This window comes from Anolis carolinensis, chromosome 4 (assembly GCF_035594765.1).
Source record: "Anolis carolinensis isolate JA03-04 chromosome 4, rAnoCar3.1.pri, whole genome shotgun sequence".
Taxonomy (NCBI): domain Eukaryota; kingdom Metazoa; phylum Chordata; class Lepidosauria; order Squamata; family Dactyloidae; genus Anolis; species Anolis carolinensis.
Window position 1 is genome coordinate 241315822 of NC_085844.1, and position 20306 is coordinate 241336127.

At 39.3% G+C, this 20306-nt stretch overlaps 1 long non-coding RNA gene across 1 annotated transcript; it reads left to right on the forward strand.

Annotated features, from left to right (window-relative positions):
• Nucleotides 1-269: 269 nt before the first annotated feature.
• LOC134298531 (uncharacterized) lies at nucleotides 270-14640 on the forward strand. The gene is made up of 2 exons (XR_010005645.1): nucleotides 270-14084; nucleotides 14204-14640. It is a non-coding gene; the product is annotated as an uncharacterized LOC134298531 (long non-coding RNA).
• The last annotated feature ends 5666 nt before the right edge of the window (nucleotides 14641-20306 follow it).

Genomic DNA, 20306 nt, shown 5'->3' on the forward strand with positions numbered 1-20306 from the left:
CAAGAGGCTATCCTGACAGTAGCGTTATTATTGATTGTTGTTTGTTATTACGTGCCTTCAAGAGGACTATTATAGAATTTATTCAGCCGGCCCTTGCGATTACCTTTCTGTAAGGCCTAGAGTATGTATCTTGTTCGAGGAATGCCAAAAGGTGTCCATGACTGAGAGTAGATTTTAACTTGGGTGGCTATTATTATTATTATTATTATTATTATTATTATTATTATTATTATTATTATATTTATATCTTGATTTATCTCCCCAAAGAGGACTCAAAGAGGCTTGACATAAAAGCAAAAGGGTTGGTAGCCTGTCCCTTATCTAAGGGTCAGAAAGCTAATCCCTTCTAGGAGAAGCAGGTGCCCCTAGTATAACAAATGTCTTCTATTTAAGGGTTGGTAAGCTTTTCCTTTCAAATAGAAGGAACAGGATGCAACCCCCCTCATGTATTTGGATGTGAGCCCTTCATAAGGACAAAAAAAAATGTGACCATTGTGTAATGTATGAATGTGGTGTATGTGTTAATTTCTCTGAAAAACATAGGGCTAAGATAACAAAAAGCAATACTTCCATTTGGTATTAAGGTAGACCACAAACTTCAGCCAGTTTGGTGTAGTGGTTGGCAATGGATTTTCATTGGGTGACTTTGAGCAAGTCATCTACTCCCAACCCCAGAAAACTCCCACAGGAAACAACAGTAAGGCACACAACAACAACAACAAACTTGTCAATAGCTACCCCCAGATTGTCAACCCAATATATTAAGAATTTCAGAGGTCCCTTATTGCTATTTTGAAAGACCTGGCAAGAGCAATTCAATCCCTGGTTTCTTTAAGGCTAGTTGAACATTCAAACAACTACATCATGTTGATGGAGCCAAGCCTCGTGACTTGAAGGTTGGGTTGCTGCCTGAAAGCTGCCAGGTTCGAATCCCACCCAGAGAGAGTGCGGATGAGCTCCCTCTATCAGCTCCAGCTCCATGCAGGGACATGAGAGAAGCCTCCTACAAGGATGGTAAAACATGTCCCCTGGGCAACGTCCTTGCAGACGGCCAATTCTCTCACTCCAGAAGCAACTCCAGTTGCTCCTGATACACAAAAAATCATGTTGATGTTAATTCCTGAGCAGTACTGTAGATGACACTCATTTATTGGCTTGCCATAAGTGGCAGCCTGCTTGATGGCAAATAACAAAAATATTCCAGGAGGATCCCATTCTTAATGCCTTTTAACAATGCAACATCCCAGGCCTTCTGGGAAAATGTAACATCTGCTGTGAAGAAGGCAACCATTGAACAAACATCTACTGTAGTCAGTCTTACTGACATTAAATCACAGTGGCAGAAAAAGAGCACCAAGATAGTAGAAAGATAATAGTGGTGGAAAGTCATATTTGAGATTCAATCTTGTTGAAATTTCTTTTATTTCTTTCAGAAGTTCAGTGAAGTATGGATGTGGGTGGCATAAACAGCCATTCATCCATGCCACTCTCATATCATCCAATTGTCCTTAATTGACAGTCCCAATTCATCTGTTATCTCACATTTTGCAGCCACTCTAAAAATGTCCCAATTGCTTTCTCTTTCCACTTTCTCCCTTTGTCTTCGGTTTTCTTCAAATGCAGCAAACTGATTCAAAATGCAGAAGCAGTTTGCATTCAAAATAACTCAGCAGACAGAAAGGAGAGAAGGGGCAGAATCTTGACCTTCCCAATAGGCTCAGGCAAAAGCAGATGCCTAGCTTGTCTCTTCTTCCTTACTGATAGCTTTTACCATCTTGATCTCACTCTATTATTGATTGGCCACAGATGTCATGGTTTTCACTGGTGAAATGTTGGTGGATACTCTGGAGATTGGCGGATTCTGGGAGTTGTAGTCCACACATTATAGCCACTTATTTATTATCTCAAATTCTGGATCTTTTTTCCATGAAGAAGTAGCTTTTCCAGAAATGCTTGAACCCACCCCCATTCCATTCTGCTTTGCTTAATCCTTCTTCCAAAGGCCAATAATGGGGAGGGAGGAGGAGAAGAAGAAGGAGCCAGCTATTTGGGTTTATTAACCTCTCTGTGGCCAGGTGAAAGGTTAAATTCACATGATTCATGGGAGGCGAGAGACAGCACTTTGTTGCTAGGAGTGTGGGGAATGCGGAGGGCTCCAGCGAAGGAGTCTGACTAATCTTTCAGGGAGAGAGCCGGCTCCTGTCTGACGGCTGCAGCCCCAGCAGTTCTGTGTTTCATTTCACAGACTGTCATGCTCCTATCTCTCCAGCTCACTCCCCAGCTCTAGCCTTCTGCCAGATCCTGGGAACTGTTTGCTCAGACAAATTTATAGATGAGGGCCAGAATGGGGCTGGGATTGGGGCTGGGGGTGGGCAAGCACAAGCGCTATTTTTGAGCCTGATCCAAAAAAAGGCCAGGCTGCAGGCAGCCTCCAGATCTGTGATGTCACATTGAACACTTGGAAGCCTGCTAGAAAGCGAGCTGGAAAGAGGCCTGCTTCCTTTTTGTCCCAGCAGTTATAGCCAGAGCTTGGGAAATTCACTTGATTGGAAAACAACTCTTAGAATCTACTTGTCAGGATGTGTCTTGCTGTTGTGTGATTTTGAGACATTTCCAACTTATGGTGACCCTAAGGTGCTTACTTGGGATGTTTAGCATTACCGTGTTCTTGGGCTGAAACAGAGTGGCTTGTCCAAGGTCAGCCAGTGGATTGCCATGGCTGAGCAGGGATTGAACCTTGGTCTCCTAGAGTCCTGATTCAACACTTAACCACTGTACTATGACATGTTTACTGTAGAGCAGTAGTTCCCAACCACTTGACCAGGGACCACTAAGACCAAGGACCACTCTCCAACATTAGTACCAAAAGGGTTATGAATCAGTTTTTGATCAACGTTAGATTCGGTTTGGTAATTTGGGGTGCTGATTTAGAAAATTGCATTGGATAGACCACACCAGCTCTAGTTTCTGATACAGAACATATTCCATCCAGTAGTCGCCGTCTGCTCACCCACAAAAGACAATAATCTAAGGTTGATTTCCCCACATGTCTTGCAGACCTTATTTTGGATCTTGCGGCCCATATGTTGAGAACCATTGCTGTAGAGAGACTGGGGCTTCTGCGGGTTATAGTAAACAGTGACATTTACAAGCTCTGATTACAAAATCCTCCTCCTCACATCAAATTGCCCAGACCCATCACTGTCCTAGATTCATTTCTTGGGAAGGCCCTACTACATTCAATGTTATGCTGTTTATATCAGCAGATTTTTTTTTAAAACAATAGGCTTGGTTTAAAGCCTTTTAATTCTAGCTATTGTTTAACTGGATTTTAATCATTGTCACTGGTCTGCTGGATTGACTTTGGTACATCTACATAACAAAGAAGTTTTCTTGATTCACTCACCTTCTCAACCCAATTTAAAAGCCAAATGCCAGATCAGGGGAAGAAAAAGGTCTGTACAGCTCAAATCCAGGTTGTGAGTCATACCCCTGACTGTCACAGCTTTCCTCAATGGTGGGAGATGCAGGAAGTATCTCACTTCCTGAACCCCAGTTAGAAACTTCACTTGATCTGGTGGCTGGCTTTTAAGGCGTTCATATAGGTTAACATTGAGACTGTGTAGTCTTACTCAATACTGATTAGTTACAGATCCATTACTCTAGATTATATATTTTCATTTCTTTTTTACCTATTTTTTTAAAAAAAGTGTTATGCAAACCCCCTTGGGTCCCAACAACAGCAATAAGTACGTGTTATATGTGTGTGCAATGCAGTGTGTGCAGTATACCGCAGCTTTGTCCCCTAGTTTGTTTGCCTCATGATTGGGTTTTGTATCTGCTCTCTGCTTAAAGGGTTCCCATTCCTTCATACACTTTCACCTCTCTCTTGATAAATTCATATCTCTTTTCAGTATTCCGTCTCACCATCTTCTATGTCTGCTAAAAAAAACCCACTCCACTGATAGCTTAAAATTCTTTCTGTCCCACTACCCCTTCTGTGACCCCATCTCTTATTAGGTTGGCTTGGTTCTTCATTCCCATTTGTATCTCACTCCTTCAGTTTAAACTCTCTGCATGTTTGTTTCACCTTTATTTTTTTTGCCTGCAGTTTATCAGAATCATCTTCACAAGTGAGGTGTATCTGTACAGTATAATCATGATTCTGGCAGTGTGAATGATGTAATGGTCCCCAATTTTAGGTACTCTAAATACATTGGATTTCAACTTCCATAAAGCCTGATCATTGACTATATAGAATGAGGTTCCTGTTGTTGAACTATGTCCAGGGTCATAAATTGAGAACCAGTAATCTACACCACAATTTTTCCCCAGTCATGGAATCATTGATCTCATCCACATCAGAGCAAGTGCATTGATTTATTTTCCATCTTTGCATTAGATTTCAGCTTGGAGTTTTCAGTGGCTTTCTCCACTTTGCTGCTCTCCAGATGGGCAGGAGTTCAGCAATCTTCTGGGCACAATTTGGAAAGGGCAGACTTATACTATCTGCTACCATAAAATGTAATGGTGGATGAAAGTTTTTATGGTTTCTAGAGCGTTCGGAATATACATAACAGATTCAGTATGCCTTATACAAAATGCTTGGGACCAGAAGTGTTTCAGATTTTGGATATTTTTGGATTTTGAAATGCCTATATTGTCATACATGTACACAATGAGATATCTTGCAAATGGGACTCAAATCTAAACATAACATTTAATAATGTTTCATATACACCTAGCTTGAAGGTAACTGTATACAATATTTTAAATAATTTTGTGTATGAAACCAAGCTTGTGTACATACATTGAATCACCAGAAAGCAAAGATATCACAATCTCACCAACCACGTGTATGATTTTGGTGGATATTGGATTCTGAAATTCTAATAAGGAATGCTCAATCTGCATGTTGCTAGCTTTTAGTTTTGATTACTACAGCATATACTTTGCCACGGATCACTGCACATACTGTGTCTGCTCTCTTGTCAAAAAACAAACAACTCACTTCCCTTAGAAGAATGGTGAAAGATAAAAGCTTTAGTCCAATTCAGGAGAACTTAAAAGAAACACATACCCTTCTTCCATCTGTGCTGTGACACCACTTTTGGACTTCTTGAAAAATTGGGTGGGAAAATGGCAGCAATAGCCAATGATGTCTGGCCTTGAGGCACTTTCCCCATTCTACTTCATGGCCCTTGAGTTATCAGGTCATATCAAAATCTGTAATTTTGTCTCCCAAACCTGTCCCTGCTTTATACATGAGATTGACCAGGTATATATCATAACTGGAATCTTCATGCTTAGAATAAATCTGTTGGAGGTTGGAGTATAATTTTAAAAAAGTCAAAATTTGCAATTAAAGCTATTGTTATAAACCCTATTTATTTTCCCATATTTTTTCTCAAAACAGAATTATTTTTTAAGAAACAGCATCCAAATGCTCCATGCCATGGGCTTGTGATATGAAACATGGTGAATGTGAATCTCCTCCTCTTTTCCCCTCCCTATGCTATTCCCAAGCAGGCTGTTTTCTTTCCTCTCAACTTTCTTTTATTTCTTAATTTTTAACATTATATAGCCATAATTGTGAAATTGTTGTAAAAAGAAAAGGAAACCCTCAAAAGACATTCTGGATAAATGATAGGGCTGGAAGGTGGGGTTATGGAGGCTGTGCAGAAGATGAATGTGGGACCATAGATTGCCAAAGTGGTGTCATTCGACTAATGCAGAGAAATGTGATAATAAATGGTGAAAATCCGGTATGTTTCCATTCCTTACACTGACATGATTGCAGTCATGCAATAGACTAATGTGACAAAGTCCTTAGAGAGACATCATTGATGAATTGCATTAGTTTATTCGTATTTATAATGCAGTATTGAATTTTGCCATATCTGTAAGACACACTTACAAACAAACAAACAAACAAACAAATCATAATAAGTTGAATTAAACTTGATGACAATTAACAGCAGCAACAATGAACACAATCAGGTTATTAACATGTAGTGCCAGCTCTAGAGTCTGGGTTTGTGACTTTAAGTTCTTTATGTAATGTTACAGTTTAGAAAATGATTTTGAACCCAGTTCCCCAAGTAATTTCCTACATCCTTTGACCAATCATGCCCAATTGAAGACCAAGGAAGCTGAGGTCAACTCCTATGAGACCTCCATTGATCTGCAGCCAATTCTTCTTCCGGAGTTGAAGCGGAGGTCACCCTTGAATCGGCCTCCTTGGAGAGTTTGTTGACCAAGCCAAATTTGCTGACCAAGACAGATGCTGACAGGTCCACTATTGCTTTTGACAGGGTAAATGTTGCAATGATTTACAGCCCAGGTGCTGTTGTAAAAGGAAGATATTTATTTACCGGAGATTTGAAGGAAAGTTAAAATTTAATTATGAAGATGTTTTGCTACCGAGTCTCTTTGGAAAATATCTCTTTTATCTAGGGGTGTGGAACAGGTTTTGATTTTTATACTTACCCAATGTCACTCTTTTGAACCAAAATGAAAAAAAATTCAAAATCAAAATGCAAAAACAAAATGGAACCCAGTTATCCTTTGAACTTATGGCTTCTTCAAATCTTAAGGAGGATGAAAGATGCATATATATCTTTTAGGAAAATGTGGATGCAAAAATGCACATATGAGCAAAGAAAACATTCAAAAATTGCATCAGAATTGAAATTAAAATGTATATGACAGAAAGAATTGCATACAAAATGTATTTTAGATGTAATGCACAGAAATGCTTATGGGTTTTATATAAATTTCAATATATAAAATCTGATATATATATATACAGTAGAGTCTCACTTATCCAACACTCGCTTATCCAACGTTCTGGATTATCCAACACATTTTTGTAGTCAATGTTTTCAATATATCGTGATATTTTGGTGCTAATTTCGTAAATACAGTAATTACTACATAGCATTACTGCGTATTGAACTACTTTTTCTGTCAAATTTGTTGTATAACATGATGTTTTGGTGCTTAATTTGTAAAATCATAACCTAATTTGATGTTTAATAGGCTTTTCCTTAATCCCTCCTTATTATCCAACATAATCGCTTATCCAAGCTTCTGCCGGGCCTGTTTTTGTTGGATAAGTGAGACTCTACTGTATATATCAAAGTTCATGACAAATGAAAGGATTGGAAAAAGAACCATTAAGAAAAAACATTCACCCACCTCTAGTTTTGTCCTCAGGATGCCTCTAGAATGGAGTTTTGCATTACTGTTGTTGTCTTTTAATTAAAGCAACAAGAACCAACAGATAAGTATGCAGCAGACCTGGTAACTGTTAGATGGTGACAGATTATAATTGGAATGAGAGACGTGGCTATCTCAGGGTGGTGAGTTTGAAAGAACCATAAGGCAGGCAGAAAAATAAGTTTAGAATCTTCAACAGGAAGAACATTTATTAACAAACAACATTCTTGGGTAGAAATGGCTTGATCTTTTCTGTTATTGTTGAGTTCCTTAAAGTCATTTCTGACTTGTAACTCTAAGGTGAATCTATCATAGGGTTTTCTTGGCAAGATTATTCAAAGGGGGTTTGCCATTGCCTTCCTCTGAGGTTGAGAGAATGTAATTTGTTGTGGTGGACTTCCATGGCTGAGTGTAGATTCAAACTGGTCTCCAGAGTCATTCTGAAGGAGAAAAGGATGGGAGGGATATGTGTTGCAGAGTGTTCAGTCTGGACTAATTCTCTACAATGGAGAACAGTCATTCTTGACTGAACCAGACAATGTTATCTGCTCAAAATGCTGTTGGGATAAGTGGCTGACAATGAAAAGTTAAGTAGGAAAGGAAGACACCCCCCCCCAATGTCTCTATCACTGCTTCTTAAGCTGTGGGTCCTGACCCCAAATGGGGTCCCTTTAGCTAAATGCTGAAGTCCTGAAAATGGCAAAAGTGAAAGTTTTCTTATTGGCTGTATTAGACATTTGCATGAATCTGTTGTGCAGTGTTTACAGTGGACTCTGTAGAAAATGCTTCAACTGTACTTCATAAAAAGGAAAATCAGCCTGTTTAGCAAGCCTCACAAATGCTGATTTGCTATCAGTAATTGTTTGATTTTTATACCTATTTTATATGCCTATATACCTGGGGTCATGTAAAATTACCTCGTGCCAAAAGGGGTTGCAAATGAAAATGTTTAAGAAGCCCTAGTCTAGACCACCTCATCTGAAATGGACAAGAGAGCAACAAGAGTAAGTGGTGCTGAAGTTGTTTCTTCTAACAAGTAACAATGTGTCAAATATAACCTATTACATATCATGTATGTAATTGGTGGTGGTGGTGATGATGATGATAACCATCATCATTAAAAAGGAAATATTGATAATTGTGGTAATCATTGAAATCAGGTTGAGAATCCAAATGATGGAAAAGATGCTGAGACTTACAAATGGAAGATCTGCATCTCAGGGAAAATATTCCAGTGGTGTTGAATGCTTTGGGTCAATTCCAAAATGGACTGGCAAGAAAATGGTGTGTGTGACATTGCTATAGATGAAGACCATAATTACAAAAAATCACATTACTTGAAACAAATTGCATTAAATAACAATGTCTCACAGATTACTAGATTCTTCCAAGATGGAATCCAAATAACATACGGTTTTGAACACCAGTTGGAAACATTAGGCAGACTTTGAGATATTTTTTAAATCATGTCAGAAGTGACTTGATAACATACTGCAAGTCGCTTCTGATGTGAGAGAATTGGTCGTCTACAGAGACGTTGCCCAGGGGGTGCCGGGATATGTTAGCTGGGAGGGTTCTCTCGTGTTCTTCAGGTCGGCAACCTTCAGGTCAGCAACCCAACCTTCATGTCAGCAGTTCAGCCAGCACAAGGGTTTAACCCATTGCACCACCATGGCTCCTGACTTTGAGATTGAGACTAATATTGTAGAAGCTAAACAGAAATTGCCATATGCATAAAACTGGGATACATCCTACCAGGATGTGTTAGACTACAAGTTCCATCCCTCCCTGTCAATATGAATATCGCTGGGTGATTGTAGTCCAGCACATTTGTAGGGCACCATGCTGATACAGGATCTCAAATGACATTGCTGTTTGTGTTGTTAGGAAAGAACTTTAGGATTCTGGAATGGGGAAATTATTCTCTTGAACCAATAGTACCTGCACCAGAGTTGACTCTAGCTTTGTAAATAAATATCAAGAAAAAATAAGACAAAAAACCACAATATATATAGGTAGCGGTCTCCATTCATCATAAGCCGATCCAATTTCAGCACCAGCTGCAATTTTTCTTAACCTTCGACAGTTGCCTAAATGTGCTTGCTCCAGGTAATCCTGTCGAACTCATTTCACTCATTGTGTGTTAAAAATATCTTTACTAATGCACTCTGGACTCCAAATGTGATTAAGATTCATTGTGGATTTTTTCTGAACTTTGTTCAGCTACATGAGTTTGGGTCATGACTGAAATGTTCAAAAACTTCTCTTCCTGCATGGAAGAATGAATGTATTGTTGTCCCTGCACAGGAATCACAAGTTTTTGAGGGGGAAAAACAGATCTAAAGATAAATTGAAACACAAAACTGAATATAAATTTTAAAAACCCTTTTACATGTGTTTATTGCGGTCAACCAATTTGGGAGTAAAACAATCATTGTGTTTTGAGTGGATCTATTCTACACTGTAGATTGAACCAGTTTGAAAACATTTTAACTGCCATGGCATAATACTATGGAATTATGTTTTCCATAATGGGTAGTGTAATTTTACAAGGTCTTTAGCTGTCTTTGCCAAAGAATGCTGGTGCATCATCAAACTGCAGCTCTCAAGATTCTATACCATTGAGCCATGACAGTCAAATGGCATTAATTCTGCAGAGGAAGTAAAGTTAGGTATAAAAGTATGGACCTCATCCCATGAGGGGGGAAAGCAGGGGAAATTGTCTTCTTTACCATAGCATTTCGTTCCAGTCCGTTTATAAGGAAAATAGATAATCTATTCACGACTTTCACACATGATGTACTTGTGTCTGTTTCTATAGCAATCCTCCATATTTTGAGCTATCACACAGGTGAGTGTAGTCTGTTAATGTGGGATTGGTGTGTTGATAGTGTTTAAATGAAATTTGTGTTTTGTCTGTATTGCATACTGATTGCATCATCCAGAGTGTACTATAGTCTGGAAAGAGTTAATTGCTAAGAAGCTGTGTTGACCTTGATGTGTGGCTGGAACTGGGGAGTGTGCATTACTGATTGCATCAGATCTGTTCTGTTCTGAGTTGAGTTGAGTGCTGTCTGCCTAGGTGTTAAGTCCTGTGTCCACTGTCTGCAAGCCTGTTTGTCTTTATTACTGCTTTCAGTAAAACTTTGTATATAGATTTACCAATGTCTCTGAGTGTCTCTTCATTCTGCGTTCCACTGACTCCATCCAACTGCTGCTGCGCTGCGTAAATTACTCTGACATAGTCCTCACCCATATTGCATTCTTGCGAACTGTGCAAGTCCGAAATCTATCTCTAAAAAGGGGGGAAATATAGCTATAGCAAACTGGTAATATATTGAAATTGCACAATTCCTGAAGACTAAATTATTTTTAAAAATACCATAAAAGTAATTAATGGTGACAAAACGAGCATTGAGGCACATTTCGAGACCGGCCACAGAAAAGTTTACTCATTGCTCTATCATGGGGGAATCTGACAGTTCCCATCCTATGTTAAAATAAATGCCTTTAGCCATTTCTGTGTGAATCAGGAGCTCTGAAGATGTTTGCTCTCTGACTCCAAAACCTCAGTTTCTACACACTTTTAAAACAGTTTAAAGATAGAGTCCATGGGAAACCGCTGGAAGTAGTCTTGTATCCTATAATGGGCTCCATAGAATTCAATCTTTAAACTGTTTTTAAAGTGTGTAGAAACACTTTAAAAACTGACCCTGATGAGATCCTATCACTTCACAGGCAAAGAGAACAAGACTCAACACATCAGGGAAACCTGTGAACTTCTACTGCCCCCTCTAGGCACAGTGCTGCATGTGCAGTTGCACAATTCTCTTTCAGTGCGTACCAATTGTCTCTCCATGAGGAGCATATATTATAGTATGGGGGCCACAACTGAGAAGACCATCCTCTTCATTGGCACATAATGTACCAGAAGTAAAGTGGAGCCTTGGTATCTGCTGAAGTTTGTTCCCAGGACCCCATGTGGATACCAAAGATCTGTGGATGCTCAAATGTCATTATTGCTAGAAATTTAAGTCAGAAAAACCAACCTCAAAAAACTGACTCAACTTATCTGGAGGTCAGTATGAGTAAAGTACCTTAATTCATATCAAAAAAGGAACCATCCCATTCTCTGACTAGAGTGGTGAAAGGCGAGAGCTTCATCCATCCTAAGAGAATCTAAAAGAAATCCTAACCCCCTCTACTATCTCCTCTATGGTACAATTTCTGGCCTTTCTGAATGCCTGGGTGGGGAAACCTGGTAGTGACCCCCAAGGCAAATTTGGTGCTCTCCCCTCTTTGCATAATGACCCTCGACTTATACATAGGTGATATCAAAATCTGAAATTTTTTGTTCCCCAAACCTGTCCTCGACTTATACATGATGTCAACATATACATGTTTATGGTATGAACAATGACGTAGTAAACAGTGTCCTTATACAAAATACAAAGGCACTTTGAGTCTCTTTTGAGAGAGGGAAGCATGACAATACTAATACTACTACTAACAAGGCTAAATCAAACTTTCACTTTTTACTATTTTTAAGACATACAGGATTGAATCTGTGGATGCAAGGAGGACTGACTATATCTCCTTAGGAAAAGGTTGGTGAGTGGAACCCTTCCAGATGCTGGATAGCAAACCCTGGCCAATTATGAGGGACTATAAATTCAACACTATCTCACAGATTCCATGTTCCTGATCCCTAGCAGCTGGAGCCAGAGCTTGGCAAAATTACCTTTTGGTCTACAACTCCCAGAACTCCTGGTTGTTGTAGACCTAAAGTATCTTGTACCACTCTGTTTAGGAATCAGCTTTTGAGTTTTAAGTCGCTCAGTTTTATACCAAATCTCTCAAGAGTCGTCAGTTAGGAAGATGGGACTGAACATGACCTACTCCTATTCCACAAGCAGGCTGTGAAGGCAAACAAGATAAAGCTCTTGAAGCCATCTCCCTGTTAAAACAGATAAAGCAATGAGGAATAGCACCAAACAAAATTGTCTTGGCAAAACTGTAAATCTCACCCTTCTCCATTGATCCCTTCTTGCTCGTTTTTAATATTTGCTTTAGATAATTGCTGAAAACATTTGTAAAGGAGTTGCAATTCCTGAGCACACTGAATGTTCAACAGGCTAGCTGATGATTCCAGCTCCGATCTATTAGCTGTAAATTATTTTAACGTGAGTGACATCACACTTGACTCTTGGCAAAACAGTGTTAAGTTAGTGGGTAATAAAACAGCTTGACACTAATGATGGGCCCTGCCTGATAAATTACCATCAGAGATCAGATAAGGGCTCTTGAGAGTAACCTTGAACCAAATCTCTCTCTTTCCTCCTTGCTATGTCTTGTGTGCAGTGTTCTTTTTTTCCTTCACTCTCTCAACTGGGAAAATTAAGTGCTCAGTCCAGAAAAATGCTGCCTATAAGAGGAAAGTCTTGTGTAGTTTTCCAGTTGATAGAGTAATATGAATGTAATTCCTATCTTTTAATTTGCTCATCATTGTCAACTTAAAAGGAAGAGGAGATACTGTAAAGATATGGGAACCAGTGTAGTGTTAGAATTTTAGTCTGGAGACTAGGATTTGAGTGCCATGAAATGTACCAGCTGACTATGGTCTGATGTGTTTAAGTCAATGGGTGACCTTGGGTTGGTCACTCTCAAAGTTGTTGCAAGGACAAAAATGAGGAGGAGGAGAACTATAAATGTCTTGCCTCATGAGATATAAATGTATGATACTTTAAAAAAAAATGTACCTCCAATAGACATAGAAATAATGCAGATGTTGCACTGGGAGACCTAGACATTCTAGAGAGAATATTTAAATCAAATCCATGAATAATCAAATGCACAAAAGTCAAATTCATAAATGTGGAGGCTGACTGCATATTCGTTCAAAGGCACAGATCCATTTTTTAATAAAAAAGCTGGCCCACACCATTTCTAATACAAACAAACCCGTCCATTGAATGAAAACAAGGTCCATTCATAATTCTATATCAAAATGACCCAAATTACACCCCCTGCTAAATTATGTAGCTTTGGGGTACATTATTTAACCCCGAAGCCTTTCAGGTGATGTTGGGAAATGTGTGTCACTCAACAATTTCACAAAGTTGTAGTGATGTTAACGCTGAGTGTAGGGGAGGGTTGTGCGGACTTCCTTTTACTTTAGTTCTTTGAAGGCTGGCTATAACTGTAAATAACACCGTTGGCTATCTATTAAACATTTCTGCTAGTCACAAGGGAAATCTAGAAGGTATGCAAGGCATTTGTGCCTGGCTCCTTGAACACAAGTGACCAAGGGACACCTTTCTCAACCTTTAAAAGTATACTGTCCACAAAAAGGACTAGAAGTGTTGATTGTATAGCTAAAATTGAAGTGGGGAACTGTAGATTTTCCCCTGTTTGGGGATGGTGACTTTTATGGTGTCTGTGCTAAATGCATAATTTTGTTCATAGGACACATTCACACAATTGCTTTCCCAGACTGTTGGTCTAACAGATGAACATGACATTGCCCATAGATGCCAAGTCCCTCTCAATGCTAACCCAGGTGAAGTCTGTTAAATGTGCACTAATCCAATGATGTCCTCAGTCAGTTGGAATAGATCAACAAGGACTGGTATCCTTGCAGGAATGACATTAACTACAGGTGCATCTAAACTGTAGAATTAATGCCGTTTGACATCACTTTAACTGTCATGGCTCAAAGCTGAGGAACAATGAGTGTTGCACTTTTTATATGATCTTTGCCTTCTCTTCCAAAAGAATTGGTGCTGCACCAAACTACAAATCCCTGAGTCTGCAAGACTTGAGAAGAGCTACTGATGACAGGGCTACCTGGAAGTTCCTCATTCGTAAGTTTATCCATCTAATACAGTTGTCTACTTCTGACACAATACTATTGGATATTCAGAAGGGGGGCAGAAAGGTGCTGTTCTTTTTCTGTTGTCCTTTCCTGAGCTTATCTTCACAGGTATACTATATGGGTTCCATCTACATCTTGGAAAAGTGACACACCTTGATGACAAGTCCCAGCACACCTCTTCTAGAATGAACATTGACTGGTGAAATCTGGAAGACGTAGCTCAAAAGATAACCCTTCCAAGCTATAGGAATATTAAGATGCTGTGATTAATAACCACTGCTAGACCCGACCTCTAGAAATGTATTTAATACATTTAAAGAACTTTAAAACTGGGAATCATACTGGTAAATGTGGATTCTTTCAACTGTGGCCATGCATTTTGTAATTTTAAAAGTCTGTCCTAAATGTATCACCAACCAAACTTCATCAGACAAAGAAGCACTAATATTTGGTGAGAGGAAAATAAAAAAGGATTGCCTCTCCAAACAGAATCCACTCAATAAATACTCATCTTTTGTGAGAATAAAGGCAACCATATTTCTTGACGGGATGCATTTGTAAAGTTTACAGTGATTAGAGATGTAAACTAAAGGCAACAAGATAACCTCTTTCCCAAATGCTCTATTTATTTCTGTAAAGTAATTTGTATGATTTATCTTAGAGACGGAGGTTTATAGTTCACTTTGAACTCCAGGTTCTTAACTCTGAGATTGCCTGCTTGGGCTGCAGCCCGTAAGTGATGGCATGACCTGGAGAGCGAGATGAAAGGGACGAGACAAAAACAAGACAGGCTTCTGGGATTCTTGGACCTCACATTTCTGTAGGCTGCTGACATCTCTGGGTTAAATATTTTCCTTTGGAAGGCCTTACAGTGTTTTTTCCAGCATTGCACGGTCATTAGAGAAGCAGCCAGTGTTTCAAATCCCAGCATTTCTTAATTGAAGGCCCACTGGAAGATTACAATATAAACCTCAGAGTATTGATGCAACATCCAGAGATAACTTTTGATTTTCTCATTCACATACCGTAAGAGGTATTTTCACTTTAGGAGGCCATGAGTAACTTCTCATATGGAAGTAATTGGTCAGTTTTGTCAGCTGCAGAATGAATATAGTCAGCCCACATTTGTAGAACCACAGCTACACATGTGGTACTATTGTGCATAGTTAACCACTGTACACAGTCTCACATGCACTTGCTCATTTGGTTATCCATTTGGTTGTACAATAAGATAGCACTGCAAAACTGCCACATAACTGTGAAGTTGTGTTCCATATGCTTGCTATAGGATTTTGGCTACTGTTGTGTGCATTTCCTGCACATTATTGCCTAATACACTTTGAATATATTTCTAAACTAAATTCAATATGATATTCAAAGCCCCTGATAGCTTGGGACTTCAGTACTTGTACGGATATCATGCCCCATACTCACCTGCTTGAGAATTAAAAACCTTCCTCTGCATCTTTCCAGCAGGGTCTATACATCGTGCAAGGACAGAGATGTGGAACAATTGCATTCAGTTCGGGATTCCAGAAATGGTGTCCACATACAGTGCCAATGTTCATGAATGCACATGGTTGTGCATAGTGTATGGGTGTTTGTTGCACATAGAATTATGATGATGTGCATAGAAGGGAAAACATGGTTCATCTTGTCCAACTATCTGCTGTATAGGAATATACAACTAAAGCACTCCTGAAAGATGTCTTCCCAACTTTGTTAAAAAAAACTTCCAAAGAAGGAGCCACCTTCCAAGGCAGTGTTTTAGTTAGTTAGTTAGTTAGTTAGTTTGTTAAACAATCCTCAAAGCTCTCCCTAAAGTTAAGGTAAAAACTCTTGCACTTCGAATCCATTGATTCATACTCTAATTTCTGGAGCAAACTGGAGCAAAGAAGGAGACTATCACAATTTGAAGCAGCAGCATCTTCTGCTGTCCAACAGCTCTTATCATCAGGAAATTCTTTCTAACCTTTAGGTGGAATTTCTTTTTCCCTGTAGTTAGAACCCATTGCACTGTGTTCTAGTTTTTGGAGCAGCAGAAAACAAGTTTGCTCTTTTTCAATATGGCATGCTTCCAAAAATAATGTCATCTTTTAACATGATCTTCTCCAGACTGAGAATACACAGTTTCCTAAGCTACTCCTCATAAGGTATGGTTTCCAGGCCATCACTTTAAACTCCATTAAAAGCAGGAGATAAAAATTAATAGGACAACACATCATTACAAAACAAAAATTTTATTTCTCAACACTTCTTCACATTACTAGGTATTTCAAGGACATTCTGAGCCAGTCTTGGAATCTTCTCTAAGATCAACAGAAATCCAAAGCATGTTCTTTCTTTCTGAATTTCAGTTTCCAGTATCCCTTATCTGGCTTGGCTACTGGCCATGCTGGCTTGGGGTTTCTGGGAGCTAAAGTCCAGAAAAGTAACTTTTTCAGGCTTTCAAAACTAAGTATTTACCCCCATTGCGATGTTCTACTCAGTAATGTTAAGAGTGGCATCCCATTCCAATGGGAAAAGATCTGACTGGCCATGAAGAAGGGTGTTCATTGGACCTGCCAAAAAAGGAGGTCAAGCAAAGGTCAACTCCAGTTCACTGGTCTCTTATCTATTGTGTAGCCTCCTTGATGTGTGGAATCAACATGGTGGAAACTGGATGGCAAGGACTGGACTCAGTATGGTCACTTGAGGATTGGAGTTGACAGTTGTGATCATGGCTTTATTCCCAGGAGTCAAATCTAAAAAAGAAAAAAAATCTTGTGCTTTATTTGGCACTGACAAATAACTAACTATCATGGTTCCAGTCTGTGGAATCATGGAATCTATAGTTTGGTGGGATAAGTGGATTTCTCCACCAAATAGAGAATTCTAAGCTCTAAACACATTTCAGGATTTCATAGAATGATGTAATGAAGTTCAAACAGTATCGATAGACTATAACTATGTAGTGTAGATACTTTCTGTCCAGGATCAAATTAGTAACTGTTCATTATGACAGTGCAAGCAATTTGGGACATAGAATAATAGAAACTTAGAACTAAAGGTAGCTTCTAACTGGGACCTTCTAGATCAATCCCTACAATGCAGGAATATGTATCTAAAACAATGTTTAGGTGTAATTTCTTTTTCTTGTCATTTATAATAAACTAGCTGTGCCGGCCACACATTGCTGTGGCTTATGGGAATGCTTGTTGGCCAGGTGGAATAGCAGTGAATAGCCTTGAATCCTCAAAGCCTGGCCGTTTTCTTCTTATGGGAATCCATATTTGGTGAGCTGGAATAGAAAGGAATAGGCTTGCTGCTTGGAAGGCTGGGTACTTGCATTCTAGGGGAATGTTTTTTTTTTTGGGCTGCTAAAATCGCAATGAATAGCCTCACTGCTTCAAAGCCTGTCTGCTTGCTACCTAGGGGAATCTTTGGTTGGTCAGCTTCAATAGTACAGAGTAGTGTCACTGCTTCAAAACCTGGCCACCTTCTACCAAGGTTAATTTTTTGTTGGTCTGGTTGAATTGCACTGAAGAGCCTTGCAGCTTCAATGCCTGGCTTTGTTTTACCTAGGAGAATCCTTGTTTGACAAGCTGGAGTAGCACCCTCAATCAAAGAGCCGCTTTGAAGCCTGGCTACTTCTGTTGCAGGGGAATCCTTGTTTGGCGAGCTTGAATTGCATTGAATAGTCTTGCAACTTAAAAGCCTGGCTGCTTTCTACATAGGGCATCCTTGCTAGGCCAGGTTGAATGGGATTGGGTAGCCTCGTGGCTTCAAAGCCTGGGGGTTTTCTATCTAGGGGAAATCTTGGTTGGCCAGGTTGAATAGCACTCAATAGTCTTGCTGCTTGCAAGCCTGGCCGCTTTCTACCATGTGGAATCCTTGGTTGGCCAGGTTGAATAGCATTGAATAGTCTCAGTGCGGCAAGTATGAATGCTGCAATTAGTCACCTTGATTAGCATTTAATGGTCTTGTAGCTTCAAAGCCGGGCTGCTTCCTTCCTGGGGGAATCTTTTGTTGGGAGGTGTTAGCTGGCTCTGACAGCTGGAGGCTTGTCATCCCATGTAAGAGAAGGCTAAACAAATATGAATACATTAGTCTTATGAATAGACAACCAAGCCCCTAGTTTTTTGGGATTGTCACCCCTTGTCTTTTGGGTCTTGCACCTTTGTGTCCATGGAACTGGACACTTAACTTAATCAGGAAATCATCTACATGCTCATGTCATCACTTCCCTCAGTTTTGCACACTCTCAGGGGGCATCTCTTCAACAGACTGGACCTTTAGATGGACCAAACATATTATGTTCTTCCTGCCACAAGGATCTTCTCCTTCTGTCCTTAAACAATCACTTTCTATGTTATTAAGCTCCCACAGGCAGAAAGGGGTGGTGCAGATACAGAAGGCAGATTCAATAATACCTCCAATGAAGGACTTTATTAAGTTGCCCACTACATACTTTACAGCAATAAGACTGTGGATTGTAATTTGTGCTAGAATGATGTCTATTATTTCCAAATGTCTATAAAATGTCAATGTCTGTAAACTTGAGGTATGCCAGATCTGGATATCCTTTCTTGATCAATCAGAGCAATAAAGACATCTGTGACTCTGCCCTCCATCCTGTATGTCTTCATTGGAATCAATCACAGCTTGGTATGCCAGGCAAACTTCTACATTTTGGACAACATGGATACACATTTTATTTATACAATGACTCAGCAGTCACAACAAACACAATGTACTCTTGTCTCCAGTTTTTTTTTACTGGATTACGCAGGTTGGGAAAGTGTTATTTTAGATTTTGGTAGTAGAAATGCAGTTTACAGTGAGAATGAGTTGGACTCAATGAGAGGTGATTTATTTTCACCTCCAACTCATATGTGTGTGTGTGTGTCTGCACGCACACATGTGTGTCTGCATATAAGAGTCATAAGGTTGGTACCACTTTTCTATGACTGTTTGAGAAGTAGGTGTTCCCTTTCCTCACATCTGTAAAATGTCAGGCACACAATCAGCTTAATTCAGGCTTTATTAATTGGACAGATACCTGGAGCTGGCATTTAGCTTGGACTTCAAGGTTTACAAATGCCCTAACCTTTTAATGCACCACCGGCTTAACTTTTAGTGTCAGGGAATTCCTGGGCCTGGTGCCAGATTTGAGGCATGCGGTTGGGTTGCCAGCTTTCCAACAAATCACACCATCTTATTGGTTTAGACAAGAGGGGTCTTTGGAAGGAGATCCATTCCACCTTTGGCTTAAAAAAAGAGAAGAGTGACTGGAGAATAGGATATCACACCATCTAGTTGAAGATTACAGTAGAATTCAGGCTTTGGATAAAAGTCCTCCAACCACCATGCTTACTGGCCAGTGAGATCTGTAATCCAGAAAATATCTTTTGAAGAGTTTTTTTTTTTAAAAAAGGAATACTTTCCTTATTTTACTCTGTTTAGTTGTATCTATATTAGAGCTCTTTCAGGACCCCATGTGTATATCAAAATCCATGGATGCTCGAATTTCATTAGAAAGAATGGCAGAATAAAATGGTATCTTTTATATAAAATAGCAAGAGTTGCTTATTGGAATTTTATTTTTTTGGGAATACTTTCACACTGTGTGGTTATTTAAACCCGTGAATACAGAGAGCTGACTGTATTTCCATTTTATGTCTTGTATTTCCTTAAAGTTTCTTGGGAATGATAGTTTGGTTAGGGTCATGAGAAATGTTCTACATGTGGTGGGGAATTGTTGCTTCTCCAGTTCATTTGAACCCCAGTTCTCATGATACACTACACTTGGTCATATTTGCTCAGTTTTCTAGGAGTGGAAGCCCAAAACATCTGCTTACTCATCCTCGCCTTGCAAAACACAGTGGTTTAATAGTAATACCAAATTTCTTGCAAAATCTATGATTTGGGATTTTATGAAAGGCTGGGACATGAATGATCCCTTTTAGTCATACATTAAAGTTCCCAAGTTTCAAAGGGAAGCCAGGGCTGTTAAAATATCATAAATGCAAAACTTGGAAAAATTATTTTGGGACTGCAGTTCATACTGGCCAGTAGCTATACCACATGGAAGATTTTGGTGGCTCTTAACCTATTCTTAATCCCCAACTAGAGTATATCCATCAAATCAATATGTTTTAACTATGTGTGGACTTTACTTCTATGGGTTTATTGCAGTTGGGACCAATCAATAGAATTAATTTGCTTCAGA